Consider the following 16,179-nt stretch of genomic DNA (forward strand, 5'->3'; position numbering starts at 1 on the left):
CTGGCTAAGGAAATGGATAAAATATTTCTGTGGGCTAGTAAAGACCATCTCCTTCCTGGTTGGTCTATCTTTTGTTTTCTTTTTCTTTTTTCTTTTTTTTTGGTTCGAGACTGGACTTCAGCTCAGTACCTAATGCTTTTACTCATTGGCTGGCACTCTACCAATTGAGCCATGCCTCCAATATCAAGAGCTGAAGACTTTAACAGAGGAGCAGTTTTTTGAAGATTGTGAAACCTCTGAGCTAAATGCTGACGACAAGTTTAAATTCTGTAAAATGTGATTTTTTTCCTTCCATTTCCGTTCGTAATACGTGTGGTTGGTGGAAATTTCATTATGATAAAAAAAACTGTATTTTTGTTATAAAGTTATCATACTAGGATCATTTAGAGCTAGATATGTTCCCAGTAGGCCTCTTAATGATTTCATTAACTGCAAGGCTGCCTTGATTCAAAGCAAGAGTCCATTTGGTTGATGAGCTTTCTGGAAATGTAATCTCTACTCCTTAGCTCAACATGCTAGCTCAGGTCCTACTCTCATTTTCCAATTCTCAGTCCAAATAAAGCTATTTTTTTCTGGTCAAAAAAAAATCATGAGGATTTGGGGGAAGATGGAGGAGGAAAAGCTGGAGGGTAAACAAGCTCTTACATAGAAAGCAGTTTTAATGTTCCAGTGAACAGTCCTAGGCTAGAGAGTCACACCAAGTGTGCCATCACAGTACAGAGAGTTTGGCCAAAGAGGGAAAATCCAAGCAAGATGACAGATCTGAGCACTTGCCAGTAGCCACAGCTGAGGTGGCAGTAGGGACAGCGCCACTGGCTGTAGCCCCCATCCCTACAGAAAGAGTCCACGACAAAGGCCCCAGATGTGGCCGGTGAGCGGATTCTACTCAACACCAGCAAGAACTAACAAGGAGCAGATATCTTCATCCTGCAGATCACAGGCCAGAGACGACGCAGGAACCAACACTCTGGCATGAGTAGAATCCTGACATCCTCACTCCTTCTCAGGGAGCAGAGGAGGGAAGGCCACCCATCCCCCACTACCAGAGATCTCCATCTAAGATACTGACCTCCAAAGGGCTGAGCAGATAGCTCCAACTCAGGCCTTGGAAGAAAACAAAAGAGTCATTTAGTAGGTCACAGGATGTAGACATGACTTGCCAGGCTCAGCTCCACCCAGGGGAATGTCACCCCACCCAGCCAGAAGAACCAGTGTTCTCAGAGGAGTGATTTCCTTCACAGGGTTAACAGAGCCAGAGGCTGCCCCTCCCTACAGCAGCCTAGACAAACAATTGAAACTCAGTAAAAAAAAAAAAAAAAAGATCCGGAGAATGGGTTCCATGAGTGTTTCAGGAGTTGCCCCACAGGGAAAAGCTACTGTTTGCTGAAAGGCCTCAACCCTACCTCATCATGGCATTTCCACACTGGAGGAAACAGCCATCTCCCTCTTTTGTGATACTCAAAGCAGATCTCCCTTCCACCGAATAGCCTGGGAAGAGGATCACAAAATCCTGGGTAAAGCAGAGCATTTTTTGCCAGCACGAAAATAATTGACTTAAGAAACCAGTCAAGCAAAAGGAAAACCAAACACCACAAGCACACCAGAGACTCCAGCAAGAGACTGGTTATGGACACAGAGGAGATACAGGGTCTTCCCATTCCCCCCACCCCCCACAAAAAAAACCCCAAAAATCAAAGAAGTCTTTTTTTAACCATTTTTCAATTTTTATTTTTTAAAAAAGTGTTTGATGTTAATTTTTTTCTCATAATTTTTATTTTTGATGTGTGTGTGTGTGTGTGTGTGTGTGTGTGTGTGTGTGTTTAATCTCTTTTGACATTTTGGTCCTTTTTTATTGTTTTCATTTTTTTTTCTCTCTCTTTCTTTTTGTTTGACTTAATTGCTGTTCAGCTCATCCCCAGATATATACCTGTGGTCAATTATTAGACCTTATCCCCCATTGTGTACATACTTACTCCTGAAATTTATTACTCGATTCAAAACATCTTAGGCTTAATTTCTTTAATAGCAGTCTTATCTCTTTATACCAATATAATTTTCAATTAACTAATTTTAGTTTTATTTTATTTTTTAGTTTTTCATGTTTCCTTTCTATTTCTCCTCTCATCTCATCCTATCCTTATCTTCTCTCAATATCATTTTTAAAACTTACATAATTTTTAAATGTTTCACTTCTTAGATTTAAATTTTTGTTTATCCATTTTTTCTTTATTTTTAAAAAATCTCTCTCCTATCATTCTGTCCAATCCATTACCCTCTCAGAGATTAGGACTTGGTTAAATTCACTCTTCTTTTACCTTTCCACATCCCTCTAATCCTATTTTCCTCCACAATTCTCCCTAAACCTAATAATTTCTGGTGTGTCAAATTCTTTTTGCTTTTATTACCCCATTAGTCCATGGTTGTTTGAAGATGAATAGGTTGTATCTGATGAACTAGATTGTATCTGCAGCCATTTTGACTGTGCAACTACAGGATTCTGGTTGATGCTTGCCTTAAAACAGTGGTCTAGCACAAAATTGGTTTTACTTTCATACCAAATGGGCAGAACAAGCCGGAAAACACAAGAAAAATGACAAGTCCAGGTATATGAATTCCGACTCATGATAATCAGGTGACAGAATACTTAATGAATAATCCAGAAGAGAGTTCCCAAAAAGCTCTACAAGCACTACTGGTATACATGGTGAATGAATACATTGAAAACTTGTAAAGGATTCATTGTGAGCATGATAGAGAGTGAGAGGGGCAAAGCAAAGATTAATACAGGAATCTTGTGAGCATGAGGAAGCTACTCAAAGATTAATATAGGAATTGCACACGAGCAGGTTGAGAACAGTCAAAGAGAAATACAGAAATCGCATGAGAAGGCTGAGATCAGTCAAAGAGAAAGACAGGAATTGCATGATCATGAGGAAGCTGTTCAAAGAGTAATACAGGAATTGCAAGAGAGGGATGAGAATACAGCAAGATCAATAAAGGCATTCATGGAATCCATGAACAGACAGCTGAATGAATTCAGGGAGACCACAAAGAGAATGCTCAATAGAGCCCAAGAAAAGTAATGGGAGCCCAAGGAAACCATAACGAATCAACTAAGTGATTTGAAAAGAAACACTGACCACCAAATTAAGGAAGTAAAGTTTATACAAGACCTAAAACAAAATTCCAACGAAGAATTTGAAGCCATCAAAGCCAAACAATTAGAAGGAAAAGAAATAAAAACAAAGTAGAAAGTCTTGACAGTTGGTTAGACTGTCAAGAAGATCGAATCTTGGGCATTGAAGACAGCCTAGATATTATAGAGAAAGAATGTATAACTATCCAAGACAAATACAAAAAATATGATAGATCTATTCAAAAGGCCTAATCTGAGGATAATGGGTGTAGAGGAGCACATAGAGACAGAAGTTAATGGTTTAGGAAATTTATTTCACAGAATCGTAGCAGAGAACTTCCCAAACATGCAAAAAGATAGGCCTATTCAGATACAAGAAGCTTTTAGAACCACCAAACAAGACTTACAAAAGATACTTGAAGATGTCCTACACATAGAAAACCAACAAAACCACAATAAAGGCCAAGAAACAGGCTCCAAGGGAATAAAATTAGAACTTAACACCAAAAGCCACCAAAGAAAGTCCTCTAAAACATGGAGGCTGAACAACACACTGTTAAATCACCAGTGGGTCATGGAAGAGATTAGAAAGGAAATGCAAATGTTCATGATATTCCACAACTATGAACACATAAATTACCAGCTCCTCTGGGACACAGGAAATGCAGTAGTCCGAGGCAATTTTATAACTCTGAGTTCATACATCAACAAATTAGACAGATCTGAAACCAACAATTTAAAGAGACATCTGAACCTCATTGAAAAAGAGCAACCACATAAACTCCAATCCAGTGGATTTATAGAAATAATTAAAATTAAATCAGAATTAAACGAATTAGAATCCAAAAAAAAATCATAGAATCAACAAAACAAAGAGATGGTTCTTCGAAAAAATTAACAAAAATTGACAGACACTTAGCAAATCTTATCAGAAAAAGAAGAGCACACACGGAAATAAACAAACTCAGAAATGTGCATGGAAACATCACCACAGAAACAACCAAAAGCCAGAACATTAGAAGGGAATACTTCTCAAACCTTTATGCTAATAAGTTTGAGAACCTGGTAGAAATGGACCTTTTCCTAGCAAATATTGACATGCCAAAACTAAACCAAGATGAGTTAAATCAAATTAACAGGCCCATATCAAGCATTGAGATAGAAGCAGCAATAAGAGAACTCCCATCTAAGGACCAATGGATTTACAGCGGAATCCTACAACGCCTTCAAAGCAGAGCTCATACCAATACTCCTCCAACGCTTCAATGAAATTGAAAGAGAAAGCGCATAACGGGACTCATTCTATGAAGACCTCATAACCCTCATCCCAAAACCAGGCAGGGACTCATCAAAGAAAGAGAACTGGAGGCCCACTTCTTTGATGAACATTGATGCAAAACTTCTCAACAAAATTTTGGCTAATTGACTTCAACAATTCATCCAAAAAATCATACACCACGATCAAACAGTATTCATTTCAGGGATGGAAAGCTGGTTCAATATACGCAAATCAATTAATATAATTCATCACATCAACAGGAGCAAAGATAAGAACCACATGGTTATCTCAATAGATGTAGAAAAAAGCGTCAGACAAGTTCCAAAACCCCTTTATGATGAAGGCTCTGGAAAACTAAGGAATCCAGGGAACATTCCTCAATACAATAAAGGCTGTATATGACAAACCTTCAGCCAGCATTATACTTAATGGTAAAAAAAATTAAAGCCATTTCCTCTTAGGAACTAGACAAGGATGTCCAATCTCTCTACTTCTCTTCAATTTAGTATTAGAATGCCTCGCTACAGCAATAAGACAAGATGCAAACATTAAAGGATCCAAATAGGGAAAGATGAAATACAACTTTCGCTCTTTTCAGATGACATGATCTTATATTTAAAGAATCCACAGAATCCACTCTCAAATTACTCATGCTGACTCAAAATTTTGGCAAAGTAGCAGGGTATAAAATTAACACTCAAAATCAATGGCTTTACTGTATGCCAACAATGAGAAAAGCGTGGCTGACATAAGGAAAGCAACTCCATTCGTAATAGCCCCACAAAAAATGAAATACATAGGAATTAGATTAACCAAAGAAGTGAAAAATCTATGATGAAAACTTTAAAAACCTGAAAAAGGAAATGAAAACAGAACTTAGAAAGTGGGAAAATCCTCCCATGCTCCTGGATTGGAAGGATCAACATCATGAAAATGGCAATACTTCCCAAAGCTATGTACAAATTCAATGTGATACCTATGAATATTCCAACCTCATTCTTCAAAAAAAATAGAAGAGGCAATCCAAAAATTCATATGGAACAATAAAAGACCCCGAATAAAAAAATGATCCTCAGAAAGAACAATGCCAGAGGAATATCAATAGGAAATTTCAAACTCTACTACAAAGCCATAATAATGAAAACAGCTTCATACTGGCACCAGAACAGATCTCAGGACCAATGCAATAGAACTGAAATCCTAGAAATTAACTCACAGATATATAGCCATCTAATCTTTGATAAGGGAGCTAAAAAAAATAGAATAGGAGAAAGACATCTTCTTCAGTATGTGGCTGTCAAACAAAATTGGTTAATCACTTGTAGAAAACTAAAGCTATATTCTTATATATCACCCTGCACCAGAATCAACTCCAAATGGATCAAAGACCTGGAGTTACAGCAGACACCCTAGGTCTCCTTGGCACAGGCCAAAATTTTCTTAATAGATACCCAGAAACACAACAAATCAAAGAAAGGTTGCAGAAATGGGATTACATATAATTGTAGAGCTTCTGCATGGCAAAGGATAAAGCTAGCAAGATCAATAGAAAACCCATGGATTGGGAGAAGATCTTCACTAGCCATACAACAAACAAGGGTTTCATATCTAAAATATACCTGGAACTCACAAAAGTAAATCCAACAACAAATCCTCAAACAACTGCCCAATAAATGAGTGGGCTAAAGACTTAAAGAGAAACTTCTCTGAAGAGGAAAGAAGCATGGCTAATAGACACATGAAGACATGCTCAACTTCCCTAATCATAAAAGAAATGCATAATAAACAGCATTGAGATACCACCTCACACCAGTTAGAATGGCTATAATCAAGAACTCTAATAACAACAGAAGCTGGAGGGCATGTGGACAGAAGGAAACCTTACTGTATTGTCGGTGGGGGTGTAAACTTGTTCAACCACTTTGGAAAGTAGTATGGAGGTTCCTCAAAAGAATCCACATAGAGCTCCCCTATTTCCCAGCAATCCCACTTTTGGGCATTTACCAAAATGATCACAAACATAACCATACTAAAGCTACCAGCACAACTATGTTTATTGCAGCATTATTTACCATAGCTAAGATATGGAACCAACCCAGATGGCCCTTAGTAGATGAATGGATCAAGAAAATGTGGTATATATACACAATGGAATTCTCTGCCTCCATCAGAATGAATGACATTGCCCCATGTGTTAGGAAATGGAAAGACTTGGAAAAAATTATATTAAGTGAAGTAAGCCAGGCCCAAAGAAATATAGGTCCCATGGTTTCCCTTATTTGCAATAACTAGTATATTTGTGAGACAAGCAGAAACGGTCAGATAAGTTGAAATTAGGTGAAATGAACCCAAAGATAAGAACTCAAATGGTGTTTTTTCTCTTGCTATTGTTTCTAGTATATTTCTAAGATGATTTCTTTGTTGCTTTGTATGTCCCTAACCCATGGTATAACCCCTGTTTTCACTGTATTTGATGTTGGTATAATTTGAGGAGGAGAAGGGAAAAACAAATTCTTTAAATAGGGATACAGGTGGACCCATTGCAACAATCAGATGTACAACACGTTATGTCGGAAAACGAACTTTACAACTTTGACACATGGGTTGGTTTGGGGGTGGGGAGTTGGGAAGGGATGGTAAGGGGAAACAAAGGAGGGGGCAGCAATGCTTGATAAGAAATGTAATCATTACCTTGCTCATGTAATTGTAACCCCTCTGAACGTATTTTCACAATAAAAAATATCATGAAATTTAAAGTAAAAATCCAAGTCAATTTTTTGTTTTTTTGTTGGTCATGCGGCTTGAATTTTGGGACTGGGCACTGTCTCTCAGCTCTTCAGCTCATTGATACCTCTGTACCACTTGAGCCACAGTGTTGTTTCTATTTTTCAAGTGGGTTATTGGAGATAAGAGTCTCACAGACTTTTCTGCCCAGGCTGGCTTTGAACCATAATCCTCATTCTGAGACTCCTGAGTAGCTAGGATTACAGGCATGAGCCACCAAAGCCCAGATCCAAGTCAATTTCTAAAAAGCAAGCTTATTGAAACTTCTGGCTTTTTCCAATAAACAATCTTTTTTTTAACATTAGTTTATAATTATGAGTTATTTTTAGATGTAACTGTGAACTTTTTAATAGAATCAAACATAATTTTTACTATTACTCAGTATTTCAAAAATCCACTGTAATTAGCTTTCCCCAAAGTAAATTATTATATACTACATTGCTCTCTATTATTACACTCTATATTATATATAGTGTGAAGCGAAAATAATTTGGACCATTTCATATAAATTATTAGATGGTATTTTAGCATTATAAATTCACATCTGTGATTTTAAAAGAAGGAAAGATGATTTTAGAGTTAAAATCAAATGGAAATGTGTTGTGTGTCCTAATTAAAGCAAATTTATGAGTTCATACAGACAAAATTATTTTCTTTCCACTAAAGGCTTTGAAGTAATACTATTGGAAAAGTGAGAAAAGAGGAGGAAGAATTCAAATCATGTCAAAGAATGTGTCTGTTATTCTGCTACCTCCTCCATTAAGAAGACCTACCTGGTCCCAGATATCACGAAACTTCAAGTATCTCTCTTAGAAATCTATTTGGAAAAGTTCTAAATCACTGATTATTTATGTACTTTTTGTTATATGAAACAAATTATAGACACAAAACAACTGAAATAAAATGCACACATATGTTGAAGTCACCACAGCTGGAAAAACAACCAACAAAGTAGAACTCCCCCAGGAACAAAAACTTGTTGTGCCTGGTTGTTTTTAAGCACAAAAACTTCAAATACATGATACCCTTGAGTAGATCCATAAAGATAACTGTGTCTCAGAAATATGGTTGTGTTATGAGAAGTACAAGTTGTCATGTCGAAAACGAACTTTACAACTTGTTGGGGGGGGGAGGATTGAGTGGGAGGGCGGGAGAATGGGAAGGGATGGGAAGAGTAAACAAAGGAGGAGGCTACAATGCTTGATAAGAAATGTACTCACTATCTTGCCCAGGTAATTGTAACCCCTCAGTACAGTATTTTCACAATAAAAAATTATTAAAATAAAAAAAGAAATATGGTTGTGTTAATTTGTAATTAAATTCATCTAGATGAAGGTAATATAACAAATCACATGAATGGATCAAGTTGTTTAAAACAAATGTGACTGTATGTGGAGTGGGAGCTGCACATATTAAAAGAATTAAATAACAAAAATCATGACATACTTAAAAAATTCAGAAATGCAGTGAATAAGTCCAATAGTATCCATGTTGAGACCTAAATCCTACTGATTTAACAAGAACAAAATATACAAATAATAGAATCTGAGCAGGGTACCTGAGTATACATAATTTTAAACTACTCCAAATTGTAGAAGACTGAATGTAGGTTATCTAAAGGAAAACATCAACCCATGATATAAATGACACTAAAAATTTCATGAAAAGATAGAAGTAGATTCTAGAAAATACTATTTTAATAAGTGATGATCAAAATCTTTTTAGTACTGACAAAATTACATACCCATTTAGTTAGATCCAAGATACTCAAGCTGATTTGAAATTTTGGCAAAGTAGCAGGATACAACTATATCGTTATTATGGATGTTGACTCTGGCATGGAATTAATTTCCTCTTTGATCTGATAAATGAATATATGAAAGAACAGAACTTCAGCTAAATATCAAGACCTAACTAAACATATAACCAGAAAAGTCATCATGCAAGCCGTATTGCAACAGGGATAAAAGAAGTATCAGTCATACTGATTCTGTATTTATTGTAAATGCTGATTTTTTTCATAAATTATTTCTTTAGCTTGCATTGTTAAAACATTGTGTTAATGATGTATATCTTGGTAACTAATTTTGGATTCCTCCTTCAATTTAGTTCTGAGTATAATGTCTCACTTCAGTTCCTAACCCATGAAATGATATTGTTTACAAAACAACTGCTATTTATAATACATTATTTATAATACACAAAATCTCATAAGCATGACACCAGTAAGCATTGGTTAACATTTTGATATCATGATCTCATGACTGATGAGGCTTATCTGTATGAGTATAATTGTACCTAGATTCCTCAGCTTAAATTTAACCACTGTTAAAAAATGTTTATATCTTTATTTCTCACCCATCGAAGATTAAACCTGAGTATAAAGCCTAAGGAAAATGATAAGGTGAGACTCTAGCTTTTCTAGATATAAAATAAACAAAATGCAGCGTAGAGTAACTCACTGGTTTAAAGTCAACCTATATCTCCAAAACATTCTAAGCATTTCCTTACAATCTGTGTTATTCTCAAGAAGGGGGGGAATGTGAGAGGAGGATTAACCAAGCTTTGTCTTCAAATATACATAATTTGGATTTGCCTCTTTATTTTGCTTTAAGCATTTTTGATAAAAATTGTTTGAATAATTCATTTCCAGGTCAGCTATTATATATCCTAGTTTTATATTCCAAAGTACATTCAGAAAATGCTATATAGCAATTAAGTAAAGAAAGTCTGGGCAGAAAAAATGACATTTCTATACTATGTGATGCCCAATTCTTAGGTATTTCATTATGCCCCAATTTAATGAATGTGATTGTTTAAATCTTCATAAAGTATTAATTAAAATCGATCAGTGTCCTATAAAATAATTGTGTATAATTTTATCCTAGAATCATTCAAGAACTGCCCATTCAATCATAGCATACGTCACATTTCATTTTTATTCATATGGATAGGAATGAGTTTCTTAGGATCTCCCGTCTGCCATTTGGAGGTGGCAGAACCAGGATTCAAACTATTCAAACTGTGGGCTCCAACTCCCACCACTTCAACCCGATGATAGAGAACTCACCGGTCTGTCCAAGAACATCAGCAAGACCAATGATTAGACAGGCACCAGTGACTCTCAGCAGTCTTCCTTGATACTTAAAAGGCTGTGATAGGAGGATCATGGTCAAAGTCACCCTAAGCAAGAAAGTTTTTGAAACCCCTGTCCAACTTCAGTGCCAACAAAGCCAAAAGTAGAGCCTTATGGCTCCAGTGGTAGAGGGCTAGCTTTGAGCAAAAGCTGCTCATGGACTGTGCCCAGATCCTGAGTTCAAGGTCTGGGACTGGCAACAAACAGACATAAACAACAATCTGTGCAGCCATCCAGCTAAAGCATGTCACCCTCTTGTCCCCAACTGAATTGGACAGAGTTCCCTGGGAAAGGGGCTGGGAGAGCCACTGTCATCTTGACTCTGCCCATTCTGCCTGCATCACATGATTTTGGCCACATCATTATTTCATGGTTCTTTCTGACCAAAGGGATACAAGAACACATTCCATGCTGCCTGGAAGATGGACTAGACTCTGTTAGCACACACGGAGGCTGAAATCCACAGGGGGAAAATCCTGCCACAGGAGCGTGGGCCCGCTGCAGGCACCCAGTCCACCCGGCAGCTCAGTGACAGACTGAGCTGGAGGCACAGGCCCTCTGCCCCATGAGCTGCCACCACAGCATGCGTGGGGATGGGAAACAGGACACATGGGCATCGGAGAAGAAAATCTGCTTCGTCCATGACCTGCCTGATGAGGTGTACTTCCAGAGTCCAACAGGTGAGCTCCCCCATTGATGCAGCCAGCTGTTGGCACACATCCAAACTATCGAGGAGTCCTTCATTGTGTGTAAAGAGCAGGTATTGGTCTTGAATGAGCTGTGTTGGGAGAAAGCCAAGTGCATACACTGGCTGTCTGAGGAGAAGATGGAAAGGAGGAGAGTGCTGCGGGAGCTGCTGTTGCTCCTCACAAGGGAAGGCACATACAGCAGTCTTCAGATGCGAGCACAGGCTGAGTCCTCTCCCCCCCCCCCAACTCTGCTTCCCACGCCTCAGGGCCTGTGGTGGGTGAAATGAGGGAGGAGCAGAAAGGTTTTGAAGAATTGCAACTTGAAGACAGCAGGGAAACTGCCAGAGGAGAGGTCAGTGTTCCCTACCCCATAGTTGACTCCTCCAAGGAGCACGTCCTGCCCCAGATGCCCCACATCCAGATCCACCCACAGCTCCCAGGCTCACGGGAGGAGTGCTCCCCCACTTTCTCCTGTAAACTGATGTGGATGATATCTCTCTATGTGACATACTGACTCTCATAAGCCTTGGCAGCCACCAGGTGGCTTTCTCTCATGCCTCCATCTGCTGGGTGATGGGAAGGTTAAACTGGGGGTCAAGGAGGACAGAGGCTTCAGGGAGTTGGCCCAAACTCAAGGGATATCTAATGGCCCATTGGTGACCAGGAAAGAGGTCCATATTATGCTTATCACAAAGAATAAATTGTTTTCAAAGCAAAAAGAAAGCCTCCAACAAAGATTTGTTCTTCCAGTCCTGGGGCTTGAACTCAGGGACTGGCCACTGTCCCTGAGCTCTTTTTGATCAAGACTGGCTCTCTACCAGTTGAGCCCCACCTCCCTTCCAGCTTTTTCTGTGTGGAATAGAACCAAGGGCTTCAGGCATTCTAGGTGACCACTCTAGCACTGAGCCACATTCTCAGCTAGGATGATTCTTCCCCCTCCCAAACCCATATGACCATTCCTCAGATAAATAGGAAGTAGGGGCTAGGATGAATATGAAGCACAATCTGGTTCCCCCCAAAATATTACCCCGCCCCCTCTTCCCACACCCTTAGTGGACGTTTCTCTTCTACCATTGAGGGATGAGAGAGGGAGAGGGGAGTCCCAAGAGAGTACCAACCACAGTGGCCCTCTGAAACACACATCCTCCCACATACAAGTGGTCCTCCAGATTCTGAGTTTACCTGACTCAATGTGAAGTCTACACTTTCTCCCCACCACTGCAAGGCTCAGGATGAAACAAAGGTCAGCCATGGCCTCAGCCCACACCCAAGGTGGAAGCTCCTAATCCCAGACCTACTTCCACTTCTGACTGCCCCTAGTTAGGCCAGACCCACCACTCACCACTATGTTGGTGGTGATGACCTCATGGATGGATTCCAGAAAGAAGGTCTATGGCAAAGAGCAGAAGCAGCAGGGTGAGCAGGGAAGAAGGAGGTGGGGTGATTGCTCTGGGATCTTCCTTGGAGCCCTCCCGTCCAGACAGACCCATGCTGACCCAAAGCACAGACAAGGCCAGGGGATGAGACGAGATGGAGGAGCTCGGGACTAAAGGAGGTACTGCTTGGTCTTGGTGCACTTGATCAATACCAATTATAATTAATTCCAATTATATTTGACCCATGCCAATCCCAAAGACAACATGCAATGCCTCTCCTTGTTGTTGATGGCCGTGAGCACTGTCCCTGAGCTCCTTTAATCAAGGCTGGCACTCTACCACTTGAGCCACAATGCCACTTTTGTTTTCTGATGTTTCATGGAGGCTCAGAGTCTCACTGTCCTGTCCAGACTGGCTTGGCACCGTGATCCTCCAGATCTCAGCTTCTGAGTAGCTAGGATGACAGGCATGAGCCACCAGTGCCCAGTATGTGATGCCTTTTGAAGGCATCTTGGCAAGTCTGTAAAGGAGCCCAAAGGGCCTGGATAGACCATAACCCAATCAAGGAGCCGGAATGGGGGAAGGCTGACCTTCTAGCCATTCTGTTCCCCCAAAATCAAAGATGCCAGGTGCTGTTGTATGCATCAAAAACCTAGGCCAGTAGCCACCAGGCTTAGTGGGGGAAAAGTAGAGAATACCCAAAGATTGCAGTGTAGAAATCTCTGATTTTACATGCATGTGGTGTTTGTGTGTGTGTGTGTGTGTGTGTGTGTGTGTGTGAACTCAGGGCCTAGGCTCTATCCCTGTTATCTTGCTGAAGGCTAGTCCTGTGCCACTTGAGCCACAGCCCCACTTGCTTTTCGATTGTTAATTGTAGGTAAGAGTCTCAAGGACTTTCCTCTCCAGGGGGGCTTTGAAGCACGATAGGGGCCCTAGGGAAGCAAGAGTAAGCACAACTCTCAAATACTATCCCTATGGTGGGCCACTCCTCCCCCCTGGTGGCCACACGCGGAACATGCGGCCCGGTGCCAACATACTCTAGAGTTCAATTTGGGGAAGTGACCAGAGCCAAGGTGACTTTTGCTCTGATTGTTGATGCGAGAGCAGGTCTGTTCCACCCTAGGCCAAGAGAGCTCCAGGGAGACCCAACTTTCCAGAGACACGAGGGAGAGAAAGGTCAGCTCCAGGCTGAGCTAAGAGCCTTTGCCCACGGATACCCCAACTTGGCCTTACTTATCACCATAAGACCTGTCAAAGAACAACCCCAAAAAACAAAATTGGAGCTGTGCCTCCAAGTGGTAGAGCTCTAGCATTGAACCAAAGAGCTCAGGGACAGGGCCCTCAAGCTTAAAAGATGCTGACCTCACAGTACAGACATTTCTAATAACTCCCCATGTTTACCCCAGTGTGAAGCCATAGCAGGGTGGGTGGTGCCTTACCAAGAACTCCCGAGGTCGTGGCCTGTAGTAGGCAGGGAGTGGGTGAATGGGAGCAGGGATGGGATGGTAATGTCAATTATATGCTCTCCATCCATGGAAGAATAGTTTTGGATGCTGGTGACCAAGTCTGAAGTGTAGGGTTACATTTGGTTTGTGTTTTGATGAGTTGGGTTTCCCTTGGTATAAGAAGGGAGGCTACAATGCTTGATAAGAAATGTACTCCTTGGGCTGGGAAGGTGGATCAGTGGTAGAACGCTTGCCTTGCATGCCTGATGCCCTGGGTTCGATTCCTCAGCACCACATAAGCAAAAAGAAAAAAGCCAGAAGTGGCACTGTGGCTTAAGTGGTAGAGTGCTAGCCTTGAGCTGAAGAGCTGAGGGACAGCGCCCAGGCACAGAGTTCAGGCCCCACGACCGGACCAAAAAAAAAAAAAAGAAAGAAATATATTCCTTATCTTGCCCATGTAATTGTAACCCCTCTGTACAGTATTTTCACAATAAAAAAAGAAAGAAAGAAAAGAGCTGAAGAAAAAAAAGTTGGGTGTAGCCGGGCGCTGCCAGTGGCTCATAACTGTCATCCTAGTTACTCAGGAAGCAGATCTGAGGATCACTGTTCAAAGCCAGCTTTGGGAGGAACGTCTGTGAGACTTTACCTCCAATGAACCACCAGAAAATTTGATGTGGTGCTGTGCCTCCAGTAGTAGTTGGCACACCTTCATTTGAAGAGCTGAGGCCCTCCTTGCAGGCCCAAAGTTCAAACCCCATAACCTAGAATCAAATAAAAGGTAGCTGAATTTTCTGCATAACTGTGTACTGTAGAAATGCCATGATGTGTTGTGAACCATTCCAGACATGTGAGAGGCTCTGAGTTTTGTCTGCAGTTGGTCTGCTGATGGTAGTGCCATCTTCTCTGGGGTGGAATATTCAGGGTTCTCAGGGACTGCTGAGCCTTTGAGCTACCACTGTGTGTGTCTGTGTGTTTGTGTGTCTTTTGTCTGGGTCTAGGTGAAGTTCCTATGCTTCTGTGCTCAAAGCTAGTGCTCTAACACTTGAGCTGCAGCTCCATTTCTGGCTATTTGGTGGTTCATTGGAGATAGGAGCCTCACAGGCATTTCTGTGCTGGCTGGCTTTGACCTCAGCCTCCTGAGTAGCTAGAATGACAGGTGTGAGACACCAGTGCCATATTTGTGTGTGTGTGTGTGTGTGTGTGTGTTTTCCTCATCTTTCTCTGTCCCCTTCCTGGGTGCCTGTCTGCCTCTTTCTGACCTGGGATGGTGTCCCTCCTCCACACCGACCTTGCCTTTAGCCTCCTATCTGGGTCTACAATGAGTCCTAAATGGTCAGAGACCTGAGTTCAAGCTTTTCTTTGGTGCCCAAGTCCAGCTGTCCAAATCTATGACCTCCTGCAGGGTATTCTGGATCAGCTGGGCCAGCTGCAATAGAGTCTTGCCTGTCTCTGGGTGGGGAACTCAGACATGGGATGTCCTGCCATTTTCCTCAGCTCGACCTCTGGCTGCATGTCCCTCTCAGCAGGCTGGCAGTGGAGTGAGGGAAGGGGGTTGCCGGTGGCTCTGGCCAGCTCGAGCTTGATAGCGGACTGAAGGCCGCCGAAACAAGGAGGATTCTGGGCTGCATTGGAGGTGAGGCCAACGTGGATTGGAAATATCTGTTGGTGTCTAGTTAATGTCCACGTACTTTATCGCAGGCAAGTCTATCTTCCAGCCACATCTGGGCCTCTCCAATCATTCTAGAGAATTCTGGATGCCCAGAATACAGAGGCACAGACTTTAGATTCCAAGGCCAGGGAATTGGGGGAGGAGAGACTGGTATGGCCAATACCTCAAAGTTCTGGGGTATTAGCCTTGACCTGGGTATGCCCGCCTTGTATACATTCACTTCTTAACCCAGACCTGGCCAGAAACAGGCCATTTGTGGTGGTGCAGTGGAAGTGCCAAGAGTGGTAGTGAGATCTAGGATGACTAAAATCTGGATTTATGGCCTGAGGGGGGGGGGGCAAATGGTATCTTAAAAAAAAACTCTTAGAGCTTGAACTCAGAGCCTAGGCAATTAGCTTCCTTTCCTCAAATCTAACACTCTACCATTTAACCACAGCTCACATTTCATCTTTTTTAGTAGTTTAGTGGAGATAAGAGTCTCACGAACTTTCCTGCCTGGGCTGGCTTCAAACTGCCATCTTAGGAGCTCAGCCTCTTGAGTAGCTACGATTGCTAGTATGAGCCACTGGCACCTGCGAAGGATGTTAGTTTGTGTGTGTGTGTGAGTGTGTGTGTGTGTGTGTGTGTGTGTGTGTGTGTGTGTGTGTGTGTGTTTACCAGGGCTT

The sequence above is a fragment of the Dipodomys spectabilis genome, unplaced genomic scaffold (genome assembly GCF_019054845.1).
Source record: "Dipodomys spectabilis isolate Male_0828 unplaced genomic scaffold, ASM1905484v1 ptg001455l, whole genome shotgun sequence".
Taxonomy (NCBI): Eukaryota; Metazoa; Chordata; class Mammalia; order Rodentia; family Heteromyidae; genus Dipodomys; species Dipodomys spectabilis.